The sequence below is a fragment of the Topomyia yanbarensis genome, chromosome 1, assembly GCF_030247195.1.
Source record: "Topomyia yanbarensis strain Yona2022 chromosome 1, ASM3024719v1, whole genome shotgun sequence".
Lineage (NCBI taxonomy): Eukaryota > Metazoa > Arthropoda > Insecta > Diptera > Culicidae > Topomyia > Topomyia yanbarensis.
The window spans coordinates 149,497,846-149,518,346 of NC_080670.1; the positions used below are offsets into that span (position 1 = coordinate 149,497,846).

The 20,501-nt window shown below is 39.8% G+C and overlaps 1 protein-coding gene across 8 annotated transcripts in view; it reads left to right on the plus strand.

Moving 5' to 3' along the window:
• Positions 1 to 383: 383 nt before the first annotated feature.
• LOC131677035 (irregular chiasm C-roughest protein-like) overlaps positions 384 to 20,501 on the plus strand; it is a 569,032-nt gene continuing 548,914 nt past the window's right edge. For 6 of the 8 annotated variants that reach the window (XM_058956588.1, XM_058956579.1, XM_058956554.1 and 3 more), the window contains exon 1: positions 384 to 1,678. The gene's annotated coding sequence lies outside the window, so the exon portion shown is untranslated. The remainder of the gene's footprint in view (positions 1,679 to 20,501) is intronic. The other 2 variants (XM_058956597.1, XM_058956570.1) reach the window with 2 other exon arrangements.

Sequence of the window (20,501 nt, forward strand, 5' to 3'; positions counted from 1 at the left end):
CTTACGATGGTAGCGAGTTCATTCTCTCCACTCCACACAATAACAGGTTTGTTTTTGGATCAGTTCCTCTACTTCTCGTTTGCTGATTCGCATCATCGGTTGGCTGGAATCAGCGACCGTCATCGGTATCATTGCAACTTGTTTCAGTAACTAACTGCAGCATTCAGTCTGCTGCTTCACCCCCACAACACCCCCCGAACATGCGACGGCCCCAACGGCTGACTGGTAGCAAAGAGCGATTGTGTTGGTGAGGTTCGGGGCACGCGCAACTTCGACTGCGATTCGGGTCGTGTGCTACGATGGTGGCCAGCCAGACACGAGCGCCTGATTTTCGCAGCTCTATGCCCAGAGATTATTCCGACTGGCTGGCTGAATGACGGACGACGAGCAGCTCAGCTCTATGACTGCCGAAGGCTTCCCCCAAAAACTCGGGGTTGACGCAGTTCAAAATCTAGAGCATAATTTAGTTAGCATACAACTGTCGATGCAATGAATTTTTGCTCGTACTCAGTGCCCGGACAGACAGGACCTGTAGCAGCATAGCTAGACGAGGACATCGCCAAGGGGACGGAGTGATTTGTGTTTTCAATGGTGGGTCCCAAACCCGTGGTCTCGGTCGTCGCGCGTGGTTGTTCGCGTCAATCGATTTCCCCCTTCAGTTTTCTTTCCCTTTTGCTAAAGTTCATCGTCCATCGTTTAGAACTTACACGACTGTAGGATAGCAGCATAAATAAATTGTACAGTACAAAGAGGTTCTGTTCGGTCTATGTTGCTGCCAATTGACTGTGGGAAAAGTTTCCCTTTCGTCATTTCAGTGGGTCAGACAATAACTCAAAATAAAGTCTGAGACTTGCAAGGTTTTATGTGACAACACGGCAAAACGTACTGGTATGAGAATCAGCTTGCAGTTTTCAGAGGATAAAGTTAAACAGACTGTAGGATTTGTTGTACGTACGTAAGGTAATCCACACCACTCGTCGCTGCAGTGTACGTCGCAGGGGAACTACGGAAAAAGTCCCATGGGTGCAGTGTAATTAATTATTAAACGCTCTTTGTAAGGATTTCCGAACCTCGTTCCGCACGTGAAGGACCGCTTTACCGGCAAATGTGCTACGGCCGTCTAGTGAACAAGAGGCAACGAACCAGACGAACTACGACCGAAACATTGCACTAAATGATGGCGTTCCTTTAAAAGGAAACTATGTAACAAGACCACATGTGCGTATCTGGTTGTGTTCGAGGGTGTGTGTGTGTATGTGTGCTGAAGAGAATGTTGTGCTTATCAAATGGAAATCGTCCTTTGCGTCGGCAGTGGATAAACCTGGTGTAAAGGGGTTAGTGGAGGAGCTAATTGCTGTTTTCCTTGAATCTCCTTTCACAGGAGTGGCGACATCGTCCTAACGAAATCGATTGTTTTCCTGGTTCATTATGCTGATTGTATGACAAGATTGCACAGACGGAAGAGAAGATACGTATCTCATCAGTTGGAGGAAGTTGTTCACGTGCAATTGGCTACGTAGTGTGCACAAATTATGATGCGATTCAAGTGATTCAAGGAAACGTGCAGTGCATGAAATAGATGAATGGATTAGAAGTTGGAAGTGGAACGAGGCATTGATTGGGGAAGCTCTAGTGAAACTACATCATCAATTGATGCTATTCGGGATGCATTATTGAGGTAAGACGTTTGTAGCATTTAGATGTGATATGGGTTTTATCGCGTCATCCGTTTAATTTTAGCACTTCGAACACAGGCAATTTAAAACAAAAACTCGTTTTCTGTACCATTTGATAATTTTATCTTTGAACTAAACTTTTGCGACTTTGCGATAGTTGACGCGGTTTGTTCGTATTGTGTTGTTATCTTTTCCGATTGGCCCTTCATTACTTTTTTACATGGGTACGTCGAGGTGCGGATGTGGGTAACTTCTTCCGCTGTAACCACGAATAAATTATTGAAGACCTCACCGCATTCTGCAACTACTCTGTGTTTTCTGCGAGGCACTATTATACAAAAAATATGTAATACGAATATGATTAATCTCAGCGAAAGGAGTTGTAATAATGCCTTTAGTTTTTGAAGCATGCCTAATCTATTACACTCGGTTCATCTTCATGTGCCTGTTAGGCTACTAGAGAACATTTACAGATTTTAGTTGCCTAAAGAGTATGAAATATTCAGAACTATGGTAATTTAGAACCAATTCCTAAACTTGTGTATGTTTTGTGCTGAAGTTCTACTAAAGTGAACCGGATGAGTGTGCCTGATTCCCAAAAATTGTGATATCTGAGACATATCACTATACTATTGGTGAATTTCATTTGAATCCTAGTAATAAAACTTTAGAAATTGCTTCAGAAAATGGCGTCTTATGATGGGGCTATCTAACGATTTAACCCTAGAACGATATATACAGAACTAGTTCCGGTGGGACCATACGTGAATCTTTAACTACCTAAGTTGGATCATTTTTGTTATGCTAGTATTCGGGTAGGCTGGTCTGTTAAAAGTATTTTTGTTGGACACATAGCGATTAATCACTATTAAAACTGTAATAAAGCCAGTTTTTCTTTAACCGGTTGTAGTATAAATTATGCTTTTGTGAAAAACTAGTTATTATACAGTCCACTACACCGCACAGTTGGCCAATAACGGAAACTCCAAACTTGTTCAATATTCCGCGGGCTTGTACACCAGAAGGAGGTTTTTGTTTTGCCTTATTTTGGTATCACAATATTTTTTCCTCGATTCGGTAGTGTTTAAACCATTGAAAATTATGTAATCCAACTATTGACATTTCGACAAATAGTTGAAAAATATATAGCAAAGTAAGTTGAATTTCACGGAAAATGGCACCTAAATTATTGACTTCTAAGAAAAGTTCTATTTTATGAAACTATTATTGAAATTATTATCTGTTCAAAGTAATTTGTTCGTTATTGAGTGTAGAATAATAAAACTAGAAAGATTTTTTTCTTGATTTGACCACTAATACTTTTTGAACTAATAGAAGTTTTGGTTGTTTCTGCGTTGTAACGTCACGAAAAATGCCTATTTTTTAATTTTATTAAAAAACTGAAATTTTGTTTAAATTTATATTCCGGATTCTCTTTGTGTTAAAAAATACTTTTCTAAAAAGCCTACAATTTCTTTTATTGGATGTGGGGAACTAAAGTTAGAACAGGATACACTTTGCGTTGTAACGTCACGTAAATTAAATTTTATCAGACGCTTGAATGATTTATCAGATATAGTGTCAAATTTTACTTCGTATGGTTTATTGAAACGCTTTAATGATGTTTCGTGAACAGGAAATTATACTAGCATGATATTCATAAATTCAGAATGTATATCCTTAAGTGCTTAAGGTGTTATATACCATCGACACATTCTTTCGTGACGTTACAACGATTTGACCATCCTTCATTCTCTGTTACAACTTTTTCAAATGAACTCTGAACTGAATAGGTTCAGAAAATAAAGAATATTTTATATAAGATTTGATCTACAACACTGGAGGAGGTATTTTTAATAAACGATTGAACAACGTCACATTATATTTCTTTAAAAGTCCACCTACGCTGTACTCTCCTAAACGCTGGCCATATGGTACGTTCCGATGCAATCGCGCTAACAGTAACGTAGTCCAAGACATGCGATGGAAGGTTGTGAGGGAATGTCCGAACTTTATTCTCGGGTTAGTATTTAGCCATGAATAATAATGCGTTCCCTGAATATTTCTTTCCACACTTCGCCATCATCGACGAGACGCCCGATATAAGGTTATCCGCAACCTTCCGATCAGAATGAAATAACAAGATTATAACAAAACACAATTTTTGTAACATATTGTGTTATAAATTAGTTATTAGTTAAAATAACAGAAAATAACAAGTAACAATGCGAGATATAGTTTTGAAAGATTTCTGTTATGTGTTTCTGATCGAGCTCCGTTGTAGTCGCACGTGCCGTCATTTAGTAACTAACATATACATCGTCAAAGCAGCTACATTATCGAAATGCCTGAGGTATTAAATCCAATATAGACGGATATCTATTCATATTTACGGGAGGTTGTAAAGATATAATTGGGTCTACAGAGACATATCTGGGTGACCGCACTAAATCGTCTGAATTGCTTAGAGTGGGATAAAAAGTCTTTGGCACAAATGAGCTCAAAAAGATAGATGAGGGAGTGTTTATTGGTGTTTGCAGACATTTAAAAACCCGTCGAATTTTCGATTGGATGTAACACATTGTTTCGTAACATCACGGCGATGTGACGTGTTCGTTATCTTTGAATCTTTGCAACTATAATATATACAATATTTCAGTACACTTAGGGACCATTCATAAATTACGTAACGCTTTTAGGGGGGTGGGGGGAGGGGGTACGACAAGTTGTGACATAGGGGGGAGAGATCGTTACGTAACATGTATTCAGCGAAGAAAAAAAAATTTCAATGAATTTGTTACGTAATAGAGGAGGGGGATGGAGACATTTGTGACAATTTGTTACATGTCGATTGTCTGGCGCTTAAATTGTGCTCGCATTATCATATAAATCCACTTGATTAAGCCCAACAATACAAATATCATACTATAAACTCGGATCGGGAAACTGATTCCTTACCAAATTAAATAAAGCAATACTGCCAGTTTACTTTGGTTGTGAAATATGTGTTAAAAGCTGCTATTCTGGCTCCGTTAAACTACCAGATTCAGCCCTGTCAAATAATTTAATGTGTCAAATGTCTCAAATCTATCAACAACATATATGAGAACAAATTTCTTGGCTTGATCAATTATTTTTGCTACAATTAAAAAAAATAAACTGTAGCGTGATTTTTCGACTACCCCATATTGTAATTCGAATAAATTATCATTAAACGGTTAAATGTGATAAATATTTAAAATTTTGCTCAAAACAATAGCACCAGCGTAACTTACAGAGTTATAGATAAGTTGAAGATTTTCGTGACGTTACAACGCAATGAGATATCGCTTTTCTGAAAAAGGAGTGTTGTAACCTCACGAAAGTTAAAGGATGCTTAATAAGAAACAAAACGATAAAAAATATTTTTAATAACACCTAGTTATTCGTATGCTATTTATTACATCATAGAAGATTTGTACTTGATAAAAAATCTTATAGAGCAGATATTTTGACTTTTATAGAAATACGTTGGAAGTTCTAATTTATGACGCGTTGTAACGTCACGTTACATTATCGGTCATAAAACAATCCTCTTCCAGTATATTCGATTTATGTTTATTGAATCCTTGGTGAAATTTTGTCTACTTTCCGAATCTGTAATAAGTTTTGATGTAGGCGTTCATTTGATAAAGTTATAGCGTATTAATGGAATGAAGAATCGTCAAATCGTTGTAACGTCACGAAAGAATGTGTCCTTCTAATCCAACATGACTTGCTTTGGACATGAATAGCTACTACATAGTTTGGAAGCCTTATTTTATTAATTTATTTCATCTACAACAAGCTTGAGCTGTCAGAATTAGAATAAAATAAAAGCGATGAATTGCCGTCAAAATGTCAAGATATTTACCTTCTCTCAAGTGAATCAATATTATCTATCGGCTAGTCGTAAAGTATCTGCTAAATCCATTGGTATGTATATTGAAAAATCGAAATTAACCACATAGTTAAATGAATATGACACAGTGGCGTAGTCAGAGGGGAGGGGGGTTTGGAGCTTACCCCCCCCCCCCCCAACCAAATTTAATTGGACTGAAAAAATGACTTGCTGGCAAATTTTATAAAATATTGTGCAAAAATAATTTTGGAAGCAAATTTTTTATCCTTACATTGAGAACCTATTGTATTGAGCATCATATCATTTGAAAAATTATGGGAATTGGATCTTATAACTGATCTCTCAGCCGAGGTCCATAGTTGTCATTGTCATTATCATGAGCTCTTTTTTGTAGAGATGTTCTGGAATATGGATTAGTGACAATGATTCGAAAAAAACCTATAAGAAGGGTTGGAAATTTTTTTTTTTTTAAATATTTCAAGTTAGTTGCCACTAATTATGTATGCTTGAGTGTTGAATTGAATGGTGTAATAATTTTGTATATAAGGACTCGTTCGGGTTGTGAGCTTTAGTAGTGAAAACAAGTAAAATTAATGCTCGAAAACATTTGTTTACGGCCGCGATCACATTAATTCGAAACAGTCAACTTTAGATGTTTAGTATTTTCGAAGAATATAACAACGTTAAACAGCACCTCTCCTAATAAAATAATTTTGGCGATTAATCCTCCTAGAATTAATTATAAAGTATTTATTCTACAAACAAATTTGGTTGGAGATTTAATGTCTTCAGTAAAGTTTTCGAAAATGCTATTTCAAGCAACTTTTTTGAATAAGGTGGGCAAACCGCAATTGGTGAGCCGATTGCCTTGTACACAGCTCACCTAGGTTCAATTCCCAATCCCCGTTAGAAATTTATCTAACTTAAAAAAAGAGCCAAAAGTGCTTAAGGTTAAAGCATCAATAATCACAATTAAAAAAAACTTTGTTGAAGACATTCCATAATTTTGTTTTATGACATGAATACTTCGTATATTCAGAACATAGAAATATAGTAGGCTATATGTAAAAGAAAACCTTTAAAACAAGTTAGGGACCATCCATAAACGACGTAGCATTTTTTGAGTGATTTTTAGCACCTCCCTCCCCTATCGTAGCATTTCGTCACAAACTTCTAAATACCCCCTGGTAATTACGTACCTTGACGGTAACTCTCCCCCCCCCTTGTCCCCGTATTTTTTAAATTAAAAACGACGTTAGTTATTCCCCTTTAAAAAGACACATGACCCCCTACCCCCCTGTCGTCACACATCATCACAAAATACAAAACTCTCCCCTCCCCCATATAATGCTACGTCATTTATGGACGGTCCCTTATTCTAATATTAATGTAATTAATATATCTCTTCTGCTCTATATAAGCCGAGGGGAACGACACTCCATGATTTGTTGATGAAATCAACTTATAATTTAAAAGCCTGATTGGATTGATAAAGAATGGTACTGTTTACTTCGAAATGGAATCGAATTTCCAACATTACTTGATAATGGTTTGAAATTGCCGAAGATTGTTTGTGATGGCGTCGATGGTTGAGTGGTAAGCGTGACCACCACTCTTTTCAGTTGGTCTGCGTTCAATCCCAGCCGAGGTCGTTGAGATTTGTCAGTGGTGGAAAAATCTGTGGTCACGTCTTCCTTCGAAAAGGAAGTAAAGCCGTTGGTCCCCGATCCATGAGTTGATGGATCGATATCTAGTTCAGATAATGGAGTCAGCTCTCTGGCGTCGGTAATGAAGAAGTAGAATCCACCTTCTATATTTACTAACAAATATCCCACTCCCGTGATACTTGTGGAGTGCGCAATAGTATATAAGCAAGTATCCATTATAACATTCCTAAGTAACTGCTTTTTCAATTTATTGAATCGATTAGTCTACTTTCAGAGAATATCTGTGCAAAATTCGAGCGTTTTATTTCGAATGTTTTAAGTGATTAAGAGTTTTGTAGGAAACAAACGGGATACGAATCACGGGCAGCAAAACGGCATCCTTTTCTCGGAACGATGCTTTCGATTCATTCGGGTACTGTCACAGAATGTTACAACCGCATTTTAACCCTCAAAAAGGCAAGGGGAGAGGCCCGACTAGTTACGGTTTTCTAGTTTCAATGGACTTGTAATACAAATGGACGAGCGTTTCCGGGCTTTCGATTCTCTCACTGATAAAACGACAGAAATGAGGCTTTTGATTACTTAGGGTCTTATGGGCGTTTCTTCTTGTAGTCATAATTTGCCTTTTTGAGGGTAAAGATGGCTTGCCTATAGATATTCGTAATCTTTGTGAAATAAGTAGGCAGCAAACTTATTTCACATTAATTAGGGGAGTGTTTTCAGTTTTCATTTTTTTACCGCTTTGATTTTGGCAGATCTTGCAAAATAGAACACGTTGCATGAAAGCAGAGAAGAGAAGGGCCACTCAAAATCAAAACTTCTCACAATTCTTTTTAAAATCACTAGCGGCACGTGGTGTCGAAGCCCTGCAAAATACACTGTTAATCAACACATTAGCTCAAAATTATACGACGTTACTGGTATAAAATATCTAGCAAATTCATCCCCGATAATCCGACAAGTGGTCAGAATATGTTCTACCAAATAGAAATTGTCATGCAATAATTAACCCAGCTTTCAAACATTAACTGCGTTTTTGGGTTGCAACGGATATTTTACTTTAAAAAATAACCAATCTTTTTCCATCGAAAAACTCTCTGATGAAAGGGTAGACTGTTGGCAACATCTCTGAATTTTACTGTATCGATTTTGTTGGCTATTTTCGGTAAATTTGAGACTAAGAGAAACGAAAGCAATGAAATTGAAAGACGGATAGGTATTCTAGAGCGAATCAGTTATAAACTTAGAACGGAAAACTAGAACTAGGCAGGCTCATATTGGCATGATCGAAAGGAAATGTGAAGACGCCGGCAAATGTAGAAATAAAGAGGCTCTTTAGTGTGTATCTTGGTCCCACGCGCACTTAAGTAGAGAAGGCAACCAAAAAACATTTTTAAAACGTTCTTCCGGTCAAACTTTATCTGAATTGTAGTTTGATTCGCCTTCTTACCTGCTTTCCAGTGAGGGGAGGCACAAAAAAGTGGCTCTTCAAGGTGACTCTTTGAACGAAATTGTGCAACTCTTGGTGCACAGATCTTACTCTTTTTCGTTTTCAAGTGTCTCTTTGTGCGGTCGTTCTGCACATCGCAGAGTTTTTGTGCTGCTCTATTTTCAATCGGTGTATTTCGCTCTTTGTGGCTCATTGTGTGAGCAAATAACAAGCCTGCTAGAGACAAAAATATGTGACGCGGAAAAGAGTAACGCTGCAAAAGACCGTGACTGACGCATAGTGTTTAGCCAGCAGGCGAAGGGGAAAAGCAGTGGCAGACGGAAAAAGAGAAGGAACAGGAGAAGAAAGAAAAACGCAAGCCTGCTCGGAAGAGACACAAGGGCATCGAAGCGAATGAAAAGACAACATACAACAAATCCATAATCGACGTAACATTTTAGTGAACAGTTCACATATAGCGACTACCAAGCGATCCATTACACCAGTCGTTTGCGGAGATGTACTGTAGTACTGGCGAGCGAAAGTGGACGATAAACGGCTTCGACCATGACCCTTTTTTAAAAACACTTCATGCAGACAGCATCGCTCCAATTCTGAAGGCCTATGAGCTGTCAGAAACAGTAATGTTGGCGTGTGACGTAACAATGAAGAGGAAAATGGAGCCTAGGAACTACCGATGTCCAGTGTATTGCTGGAACGAGAAGCTTCCGTGCTGTCTGTCTAAAAGCCTGAAGACGCGTTCAGAGAGTAAGATCTGAGGCAGCCAGATTTCAGGATAGTTCGAAAAACTACCTGGACAAAGGCTATTTCGCGGATAGATGAAAAATCCAGAAACTTGTGTTGCTACCAAACCAAATCGCATCGGCCAGTATGCCTACTGAATATTTTTGGTAACCTGCTGGGTTAGGGTTATCCTCAACAGGTTGGCGAACTTCGCTGAAAGCGATAACGGTCTACCGCAGAGGTAGTTTGGTCATCGCGAGGGCGGAAACTCGAATCTCTCGAATCAAAAGAGAAGGGGTACTACTGTACCGTGAAAACGTTTGACACCAGTTGGGTGGCTATCGCCGTAGCGCTCTACAGAAAGCTGGTTCTTGTGGTATCCGGCCTAGAATTGAGCCACTGGAGTCCTGCTCCCATGTCGTAGGAGGCGACTGAAAGTAGGAGACCCTAAGTCAAGGTGTAGTTCCGTGCCGAGGACTTAATGACTGAAGGGTCTAAAATATGCCAGTCGGGCACGGAGCATTTTGGGTTTTGCCCTTACTGTGTTATGCGAATCTCTGACACAGTGGACCATTATTTTCTTCGCAAATCGTGGGAATTAAATTATCATGTCCCATTTAAACCTGATATGGCTCGCTATATGCGTTAAAATGTACAGTTCTCTAATCAACAATGGTTAGAATAGCACAAATCAATCTCCAACATAAACGTACAGCAACTATGAATTTATCTCAACTCATGCAGGAAGGTAAAGCTTCCATAGCATTGGTTCAAGAACCGTATTTCCATAAAGGAAACTTCTATTTTCGAAAGTTACTTAACACTGCCTTCATTGCTTACAACAAGACAGGCATGACTAACCCACGTGAAATGCCTCGTGCATGCATTCTTGCAAATAAGGCTATTGATGCGTGTCTCATATCGGAGCTCACAACTCGTGATATCTGTGTTGTCACAGTTACACTGACTGTCGGAAACGTAGACAAAAAATATATATATATTGTTCAGCATACCTACCGCATAACGAATCATCTCCTTCTGATGATTTCAAAAGCGTTGTATCATATTGTAGCAGAAATGGGCTTCCGCTCATTATCGGCAGTGATGCGAATGCTCATCACATCATTTGGGGCAGCCCGGACATCAATCTGAGAGGCTCTGAACTGATGGAGTACATAAGTAGTACAAATCTCCATATTCTGAATGTGGGAAACCGACCAACTTTTGCGAGGTCTGGGAGGGAGGAGGTGTTAGACATAACACTTTGCTCTGATAGAATTTTGCATGAACTGGGAAATTGGCAGGTTCCAAATGAAACTGAACCGTCTCTATCCGATCATAAATATATATTTTTCGATCATTTTGATGTCACCTTCAATGTGGTGACATATCGTAATCCTAAATCTACAAACTGGGACCTCTTTTTGGAAAACTTGGCGACTAAATTTCATGGATATTTTCCAACAATTAGTCAACTAGACGACTTAGATGACGTCGTGGATACGACAAACTCATTCATATTAGCATCCTACGAAGAAGCTTGTCCACTTCGTACTGTTAAATCGACTAGGGGAACCCCTTGGTGGAGGGCTGAGCTTGAAAGAATGAAGAAAGTTACGAGAAGAGCTTGGAACCGGCGTCAGCGTGATGACTCCAGGGCTTTCAGGTCAGCTCGTAGTGCATATAAGAAATGTCTTAGATCTGCAGAACGGGCTGGCTGGCAAAGCCTATGCACTAATGTCTCTAGTCTGAACGAGGCTAGCAGATTAAATAAAATTCTCTCCAAATCGAATGATTTTCAGATGAACTCCTTAAAAACCAGAGATGGTGTTTATGTGACGGACGAAAAAGATGTTCTTAATTGTCTTTTCGACACACACTTTCCAGGTTGTATCGATCCGGAGTTGAACAATGTTCACAGATCTCTTTCTGGTGATTCGGACTCGTGGGCGTTAGCACGCACATTGGTCTCCACTGAATCGGTCAAGTGGGCAGTTGACAGCTTTGCTCCATACAAATCACCCGGAAAAGCTGGAATACTTCCCGTGCTACTACAAAAGGGATTTGATATTCTCAAACATGTCTTGAAAAAGATTATGCTTTCCAGTCTTGCTACCGGGTATATCCCGAAAGCATGGCGAGAAATAACTGTTAGATTTATTCCCAAAGGGGGGCGCTCAAGCTATGAAGAAGCCAAGAGTTTTAGGCCTATCAGCTTAAGTTCTTTTCTTCTGAAAGCTTTGGAACGGATAATCGATCATCACATCAGGAACGTTAGTTTAGTTGAATATCCACTGCACAAAATGCAACATGCATATCAGTGTGGGAAATCCACGATCACTCTGCTTCACGATGTTGTTTACAACATTGAGAAAGCCTTCTCGCTCAAGCAATCTAGCTTGGGTGTATTCCTAGATATTGAGGGTGCTTTTGACAATGTGTCCTTCCAGTCTATTCTGGAAGCGACGCGCGGTCATGGGATACCTGCATGTATCTCAGGTTGGATAAACGCAATGCTTAGTAACCGCATACTTTGCTCGTCACTGCGACAGGCTGAGATACAGAAGTTGAGTATTTGCGGTTGTCCTCAGGGCGGCGTTCTGTCACCTTTGTTATGGAACTTAGTAGCTGACGGCTTGTTGAAGAAACTCAATGAGCTTGGATTTCGAACCTACGGGTTTGGTGACGATTACCAAATACTAATTACTGGATTTTGCATCGGAACAATCTTTGACTTAATGCAACAAGCATTAAGAGCCGTCGAACAGTGGTGTCGACAAGTTAAACTATCAGTTAACCCAAGCAAAACTTCAATGGTTCTTTTCACGAAGAAGCGAATAACAACCGGGGTTCGTCTCTTGCAGTTCTTTGATTCTGAGCTACTGTGTGCAGATCAAGTCAAATACGTTGGAGTCATATTGGATTCCAAACTGAATTGGTCTGCTCACATTGAGTTCAGAGTCAAGAAAGCGTGCATGGCCTTCGGGCAGTGCAGACGAACTTTTGGAAAGACCTGGGGTCTCAAACCTAAATACATCTATTGGATTTACACGACAATTGTACGTCCAATACTGTCATACGGATGCCTTGTGTGGTGGCAGAGGGGAGGGGTGGTGACAGTCCAGTCAAAGCTAAACCATCTGCAAAGAATGGCGCTCATGGCGTTGACTGGTGCTTTCACCACGACTCTGACTGCTGCTCTTGAGGCACTTTTAAATATCAAACCATTACACATACACTTAAAACAAGAAGCACTATCATGTGCATACAGACTGCAGGTTACTGGGCTTTGGAACAGTAATCATGTTGATCTTGCTACCAGTCATACACGATTGTGATCACAAATGGTTACATGGGGTGAAGATATTCTTGCTCCCAGCGATATTACACTCACTTGTAGTTTTCCTTACAGGACATTCCATGTGAAGATTCCCTCTCGAGAGGAGTGGTTGTCTGGCTTTATGGAAAGACAACAACAAACGCAAGTAGTCTGTTACACTGACGGTTCTCTGATGGAGGGACGTGCCGGTGCCGGTGTCTACTGTCGTGAAATGAGATTGGAACAATCTCACTCACTAGGTAGATACTGTACTGTATTCCAAGCAGAAATCTTTGCGATTATGTGCGGGGTGCAATCGGCCCTTCAACTGAGTTTGTCCGGCAGAGTTATAAACTTCTGCTCCGATAGTCAGGCTGCAATCAAGGCCCTTAGCTCAGACAAATCCCGGTCCAAGCTAGTGATCGCGTGCCGAACCCAAATCGAAGAACTAAGCATTGTCAACACTATCTACCTTGTCTGGGTGCCCGGACATTGCGGTATTACTGGAAATGAATGGGCTGACGAATTGGCCAGGGCAGGTTCAGCGATTGACTTCGTTGGTCCTGAGCCCGCGCTGCCAATTTCGACAAGTTGGATACGGGAAAAAATACGGTCCTGGGCTTCGTCCGAGCACCGCAATTATTGGAGAAATTTACAAACGTGTCGCCAAACAAAGGCGTTTCTAGAACAACCATGCCCAGTGGTTTCGAAAAAATCTCTTACATTTTTCGAAGCTCCACTGCGGCATGCTGACCAGGGCTTTAACCGGCCACTGCAAACTCAATTATCACATGGGAACTATTCAGCGCGCTGAGTCTTTTTCATGTGATCTTTGTGAATCCGACTATGGAACCTCATATCATCTGATATGCAACTGTCCAGCGGTAGCGCAATTGCGATTTCGAGTCTTCAGCCGTCCTTATATAGACGAAACCATGTTTGGTCGACTGAAACTCAGAGACATACTAAAGTTTCTTATCCAATGTGGTAAAGAGCTTTAGGCTTATTCGCAGGCAAGTTGAACTACTTGTGAGTTTAACTTACCTGTTGTTTATTTTTGTTTTGTGCTGTTATTTTTCCCACCCTTCCAATTCTACTTCCCCACACCTCCTTGTCCTTTCCTTCCGCTCAGGAAATGATGAAAACACACGGCAAGGCACAAATCCCCGACTATGTACGGGGAACGTGCCATTTGAGCCAATATATTCTGATTCCTGATTCCTGAAGGTTCTGAAAAGTTACTTTCAGAACCGTTTACTGGTATACAAAACAAACATGTGACAGAGCTCGATTAGGGTCATGTCGGGAATACCTAAGGGCTCCATACTCGGTCCAAAGCTGTGGAATATTTTAACACTGGAACCCGCCAGCTGAATCGAGATCGTCTGTTTTGCAGACTTTGTTCTGGCAATAACTGGCGAGACTCTGGAGGAAGGGAAATTGAATGGCTGATATCAAATTGCATGTGGCTCATAACAAAACGGATGTGGGCTGCTCAGCAACCGTAAAAAATTCAGCACGTCGTGATCAGCTTCGTTGGACACTCAATCCCATCGATGCGGGCTCTGAGGTACCATTGTGTGATGGCCGAGATCAATTAAATTGCCACAGCCATGTCTAATATGTATGTGAAGAGGTGTGTACAGAACGAATCGTCGGAGGTAATATACGTAAATACCCTGATGAGCTCCATCTGAATCACTCTAGCTGAAGATATAGAATGGTGGTAGTAACGGAGGAATACACGAAATGTAAGAAGACTGGTCAGAGTGGACACGCTGACTAAGTGGCAGTAAGAGTGAGGTCCACTATACTATTGGTCAGCGGCTAGGATGCATGGACAGGTGTAGGGGAGAGAGGGTAACAATGAAACACATTTTTTCTACAATTTAATTTTGATGATAATACATGTTATTTGTGTAATCTAAAGTGATACATAGTGCCACTATGTTGTTAACTAATACATATATTTTTTCCAGCTGGTAAAATTCACGGGAAATAACATTTTTTGGATAATAAACAGTTGGTGGTAAAATGTATCAGTGTGCCCCATGGGTAGGAACTATGAAACACGATGTCATGTATAGTGAAATATTCTACTTATAAATTTTATTCTTTTGTTTTGACGAAGAATGATCCTAACGCTTTGAATTAAAGTTATATTGAGGCGAAAATCGTTTGTTTACGAAAGAATCCACTATATCATCGCGTAACATCGAACCACCATATATGCATATTAGCTGCAATCCTGAAATAAGAGACAATTTCTACAAAATTTGGCCAAATTTACTAATTTTGCACTATATGAGTAGTATTTAGTGTGGAAAATCGGAACCCGTTGACATTTTGAGACAGACCACAAAAACAAACAAAAATCACTGTTCCCCATACGCCATCGTTTCACAGTTACCCAATGGGTCTATTCATGAAAATTGTGAAATCACACAGAACCATGAGTAGTTACCAAAAAACTTTGTTCGCGGCAAATGTTGAGCATAAAATTTGCTATAAATAGCAATAGACTAAACATTTATTCAATGAATGGTAATTCATAAAGATGGAATAATGTTTATCATTGCAAATTTACTCTGGCTATCACAAAACAAACAAATATCCATTAAAAGAGATAGAGTTATCAGATCTCTTCCAAAATATAGCAACACGTGTAAAGAATTAGAAATTGTGAAATATGAGGGAATTAGACGATTCCGATCATGCATTGTGATTTTATTGCGAATGTTTCATAGTTCCTGCTGATCCACTGTTACCCTCTCTCCCCTACTTCCATTTAGCGTAGATTTTTGTTCGGGGAAATTTAAGAATGCGCAAGAGACACCGCCGGAACACCTGGTCTTTGAACGCCCTAAGTTCAAAAGGATATGGCCGGCACACCGTGACAGTCGGCAATATTGTCGAAGAGATGTCCCACGATGAGCATATGTGGAATGCTATCAACAGAATAGTGATGAGTATACTCCTCGAGCTGCAAAATAAGTGATTAGTAGCAAGGCCGGCTTGAAAACCGTCGTGAACGAACAAATCCGGTTCGGTACAAATTCACTCGACGGGGAACGCTCCGTTGAAGTAAACTAGATTCACCACTGGAGACCAGTTGAGTATCGCGCTACGTAGCACCAGGTTTGGGTCGTCGGGCGCCAGCGAAACGGACGTCAGGCTCTACCGGAATCGTCGGCCTGATCTCCATATCTTACCGGGTAGCTAGTGAGCAGGTTAGATCAACTGCCGGGGACTAGAGCGAGTAGATCGCGCCAAACAGCCAACAGCGGGTCGTTGGGCGCCTAGTAGATCTCGATGAAACTGAGCGCTCAATGACTCAAGAAAACGGATATCGGTTTCGAGGTAAATTCCTCCGTCAGAAAACTCTCAGTAGGAGCAGAGTAAGATCACTGCCGGGTGCTATCATGATAAAGCTGGGAGCTAAATGGCTCACGAAAACTATTGACAAATGGCTCATGGAAACCGGAGCTAAACAGTTTGCGACATTTTACCGCTTGGGTGCATCCGAGTGAATTTCGGGGCTAAATGGTTCAAGTACGCAAAGGATCTAAGAGGCTTATAGAAGGAGACGGAAAGCTGGAGAAGAGTGAGGAGTTAAATGGCTAAACAAACTCGCGAGTCCAAGAAATTCGAAGCATAACGTTTGTAACTGAGATATTGTATAAAGGAATGTAACCCCGTAAGTTGTTTATATTACTCCAATTTATCTCTGGATTGTAGAATAGTAACAATCTAGAAATAAGAATGATTTAATAAAAATCGTGAATTCAATCTTGTAAATGTCTAGAATTTATTGGTTCCTTGAGTACATGCCAAAACCTAAAAAAACAATCCTTTATTTCTTATTGAAAAAAGGAGTTCTAGGAGTCGAATTAGTCAGCGCAATCTCCTTCACCCTTCCAGCATTCGCATCGTTGTACTTAGCACAACGCCTCAAAAAACTGAAAAGATATATTCTTCGAGCTTCAGCGGCTGCTCAGTTTCGTCACGCGGTACAATTATATATAACTTCAGTTCAATTTTTTAGAAATGAGATAAATACCATAAATTGGTTATAATAAACCCCGCATTCATAGTATAACTATTGAATATATTTATTTGCATAGACAAATATTTTAAAAGCTTTTTCCTTTTACCTTTTGTCTCAACTTTCATTCATTTGGCTTTATTTTTGGAAGAAAATCCGGGTGTCAAAAAAACAACACCAGGAATCAGGAATCAGAATATATTGGCTTAAATGGCACGTTCCCTGTATGTAGTCGGGGATTTGTGCCTTGCCGTGTGTTTTCATCATTTCCTGAGCGGAAGGAAAGGATAAGGAGGTGTGGGGATTCTACTTTCCCACACCCTCCTGGAAGGGTGGGAAAAATAACAGCACAAAACAAAAATAAACAACAGGTAAGTTAAACTCACAAGTAGTTCAACTTGATATGAGGTTCCGTAGTCGGATTCACAAAGATCACATGAAAAAGACTCAGCGCGCTGAATAGTTGCCATGTAATAATTGAGTTTGCGGTGGCCGGTTAAAGCCCTGGTCAGCATGCCGCAGTGGAGCTTCGAAAAATGTAGGAGATTTTTCGAAACCACTGAGTATGGTTGTTCTAGAAACGCCTTTGTTTGGCGACACATTTGTAGATTTCTCCAATTTCTCCGCATCCATTGAATAACTATTGAATAAATCTATTTGCATAGAAAAATATTTCAAAAGCCTTTTCCTTTTACCTTTTGTCTCAACTTTCAGTCATTTGGCTTTATTTTTGGAAGAAAATTCGGGTGTCAAAAAACAACACCAAGGAGTAGTTAACCTGTCTGCCTTCGCCCTCTTGAAAGGCTCGAATACATACGATAAATACTCGACTACCAAAGCGCGGCTTACAAAACTTTCTAAATAAACGTATAGAATCTCTACAAACTTTTGGAGTCACTTTGTTAGAATACTCGTTACGATAGAATAAGCAATGGGAAAAAACTTTTCACTTAACAAATTGTTCAAAGGCACGACGTCAATCACTTTCACGAATGGTCTCATCCTCACCCTTGCTCATGATGGGTCATTACATTCACGATACAAACATCCAGCGTCTAATTGAAGCGATTGAACTTTTCCGGGAAATTGAGCAAGCAAGAAAACAGTACATAGGTGAAAAAATAACCTTGAAACCTCAACAGACAGCTTTGATGTTCTATGTGTTCAAATTAGATGGAAGGAGCGTTGAGTTTCACCAAACTTCCATCACGTCTACAAACAACAAGAACATCCAAATGGAAACACAAACCAGGGGCTGTGAACTGTGTCGACGAGGCGAAACTTCCTGACGCTACCTATTTATAAATTGATTCTTGCTTTCCGAGCAATGTAACTGACGAATCATCATTATATGTATAGCAAACTTTCACTTCATCATCAAGCACACCCACACTCAGTATGTCAGCAATAGGAGCAAAAGCAAGCAGAACATGAAATTTTAACATTGGCAGCGGTACCGACATAACCACCGCAATAGATTCACTCCATGTTCGTCTTCATCCTATATACACTTTAACGCTTCCGCCCGTCTCGTAGAAAAGAAGGTCACATAGCTGAGGTGTAAGCCACATTCGCCCCAATAGCAAGAACAGTCAGTCAATAGAGAAGTGCTCTTGGTGAGGCATAGGTATGCGCCATAGTTCACTTCAGTGACAGGCGGAGAAAGGCCTGCGGCTTCCCCAAAGTGACGCGGTGTTGGAAATTAATTATTAATAATTAGAGGAAAATTAGTAGCTAAACAACGTCAGTTCAACGCGGAATACCGTTGAGGTAGTCGAATGCCATCAAAGCATTCTAAGAACGATGGGGGTGGCTTGCACAGTCAGTTGGTGCGGAGCGGAGTGGCAGCTGATAATAGCATTTATTCAAACATAACCGGGGGGCGAAGCAGCTACACAATCGTTTCGTGTCCTTGGTGACTTGTGTGCGAAGTTGCAGGAGAATGATTAAGAAAAAGGTGCTGCCCACCTCGGACAAAAAACATTCCCACCTTGTTTTCTCCTACCCACCTGTACCGATGCGATGTCTGGCACTCACCCCATCTAGTTCAAGTTAGTTTTTCGCCTTCATCGGAGAATGATTTACCGCCGCTTGAGCTGATGTAACAGCAAAAGCGCTTCCTGTCAGGGCAAAGGTGTTGCTCGGAAAAGGTGCAACGCTCTTCCTGACTTGGATCGATTTTTCTCGCAGTTCGTTTTTCTGTGTATGATTGATTAGCGCTGGCGTTCGATTGGCACGTTAGGAACATCCATTCGGTTCACAAGAATGCATGTTGGGTCTTGGGTTTGGTGGGCTAAAATGTTTGAATCGACAAACAGAAACAGTCTTTTTTTTCGGTGAGCAGAACCTATTCCATCGATTGATGCTTGTTTATTTTCTTTGTGCTTTCAATTCGACGATGTGATCAAATTATTAAAGGTCGAAAAGGTAAGGAAAAGGCACAGACTAACAGGTATAACACTAGAAATAAATTTTCTAGTTACTCATATTCCATTTTCACTAATTTTTTTACAACTAAGCGATCGCGACGGTGTTAGTGGAAACTATCCAATTAATGAATTTTAGGTATAGAGTGAACGATGCATAAAGAGCGTAGTATGCTTGTTAATCTATGGCAAAGGTCTAAACAGAATGCTTACTTTCGCAGCGTCAATTTCGGTTTGAAAACCACTTTATCCAGGGATTGTTTATTGTATTGAGTAAAGCAATATTATTCACACAATATTATTTCTTGATCTCAACGTTGAATTATAGACGGAGCATGTTTTTCTATGTTTTTGCATGAAACTTTAAAAAAAATATGTGTATGTATTGCTAAATAAATTCACTTATTACTGATAAATATTCCATTAAGGTACCGTCAAACGAGGTTACTTGCAATGCTTCTCAACTTCAAAACAGAATAACTAAAATACTGAAATTTTAGAATAATATGTCATATGTGGAAGCTCTAATGGAAGTATGAATGGTAACTTGCAATACACGATCTTCGTTAAAAAAAATTTTCATCGCTAAAAGTTCAAACTTCACAATACAAACCGACACCTTTCACCTAATTTCACAACAATTCAAAATTTAATCATTGAACGATTCTTCACTAAATTCAAAATTTAACCATTGAACGATTCTTCACTAAATTCCGAAGAAAACATTCACTTCAATAATTTGAAATAGTTTATTTACGATAAGTAAATAATGAGATGATTTTGTTTTAAATTTTTATTTGATTTTTCCATTTCAAAATACTAATTACACACACACTACAAAGCAGTAGTTTTCAACCCTTTCGTCACTTACGAATACCTTTTAGAATATTGATCTCCACCATGTACCCCTTTCTGAAAATGGCTAACCCCCACTACTGTCAGCAAAGAAGAAATGATTTTCAATTGGATTTACTCCATATTTTTGTCAATTATTAACCTGTTCCTGAACACTCTCAACTAGCACCTTCTTGGCACCTCGCAACAATATGTGAAGACATATATCTGACAGGAATATCAGAATAACAAGGTAGAATTTATCACACATAATTCACCCATTACACAAGTCTAAGGTTAAGACCGTTGCTCTAAAGCATGCAAAATGTTGCCAAAGTGATATGATATACGATCCCAATCAAAAAGGGCAAGTTGCTGGCTAACGGGGGGCTATTTGCCATCTTGGATGCGCTAATTGCCCTTCAATTTGCCAGCAAATTGCTGGCAATTGGGGGACTATTTCAAATGCAACATTTGGGCG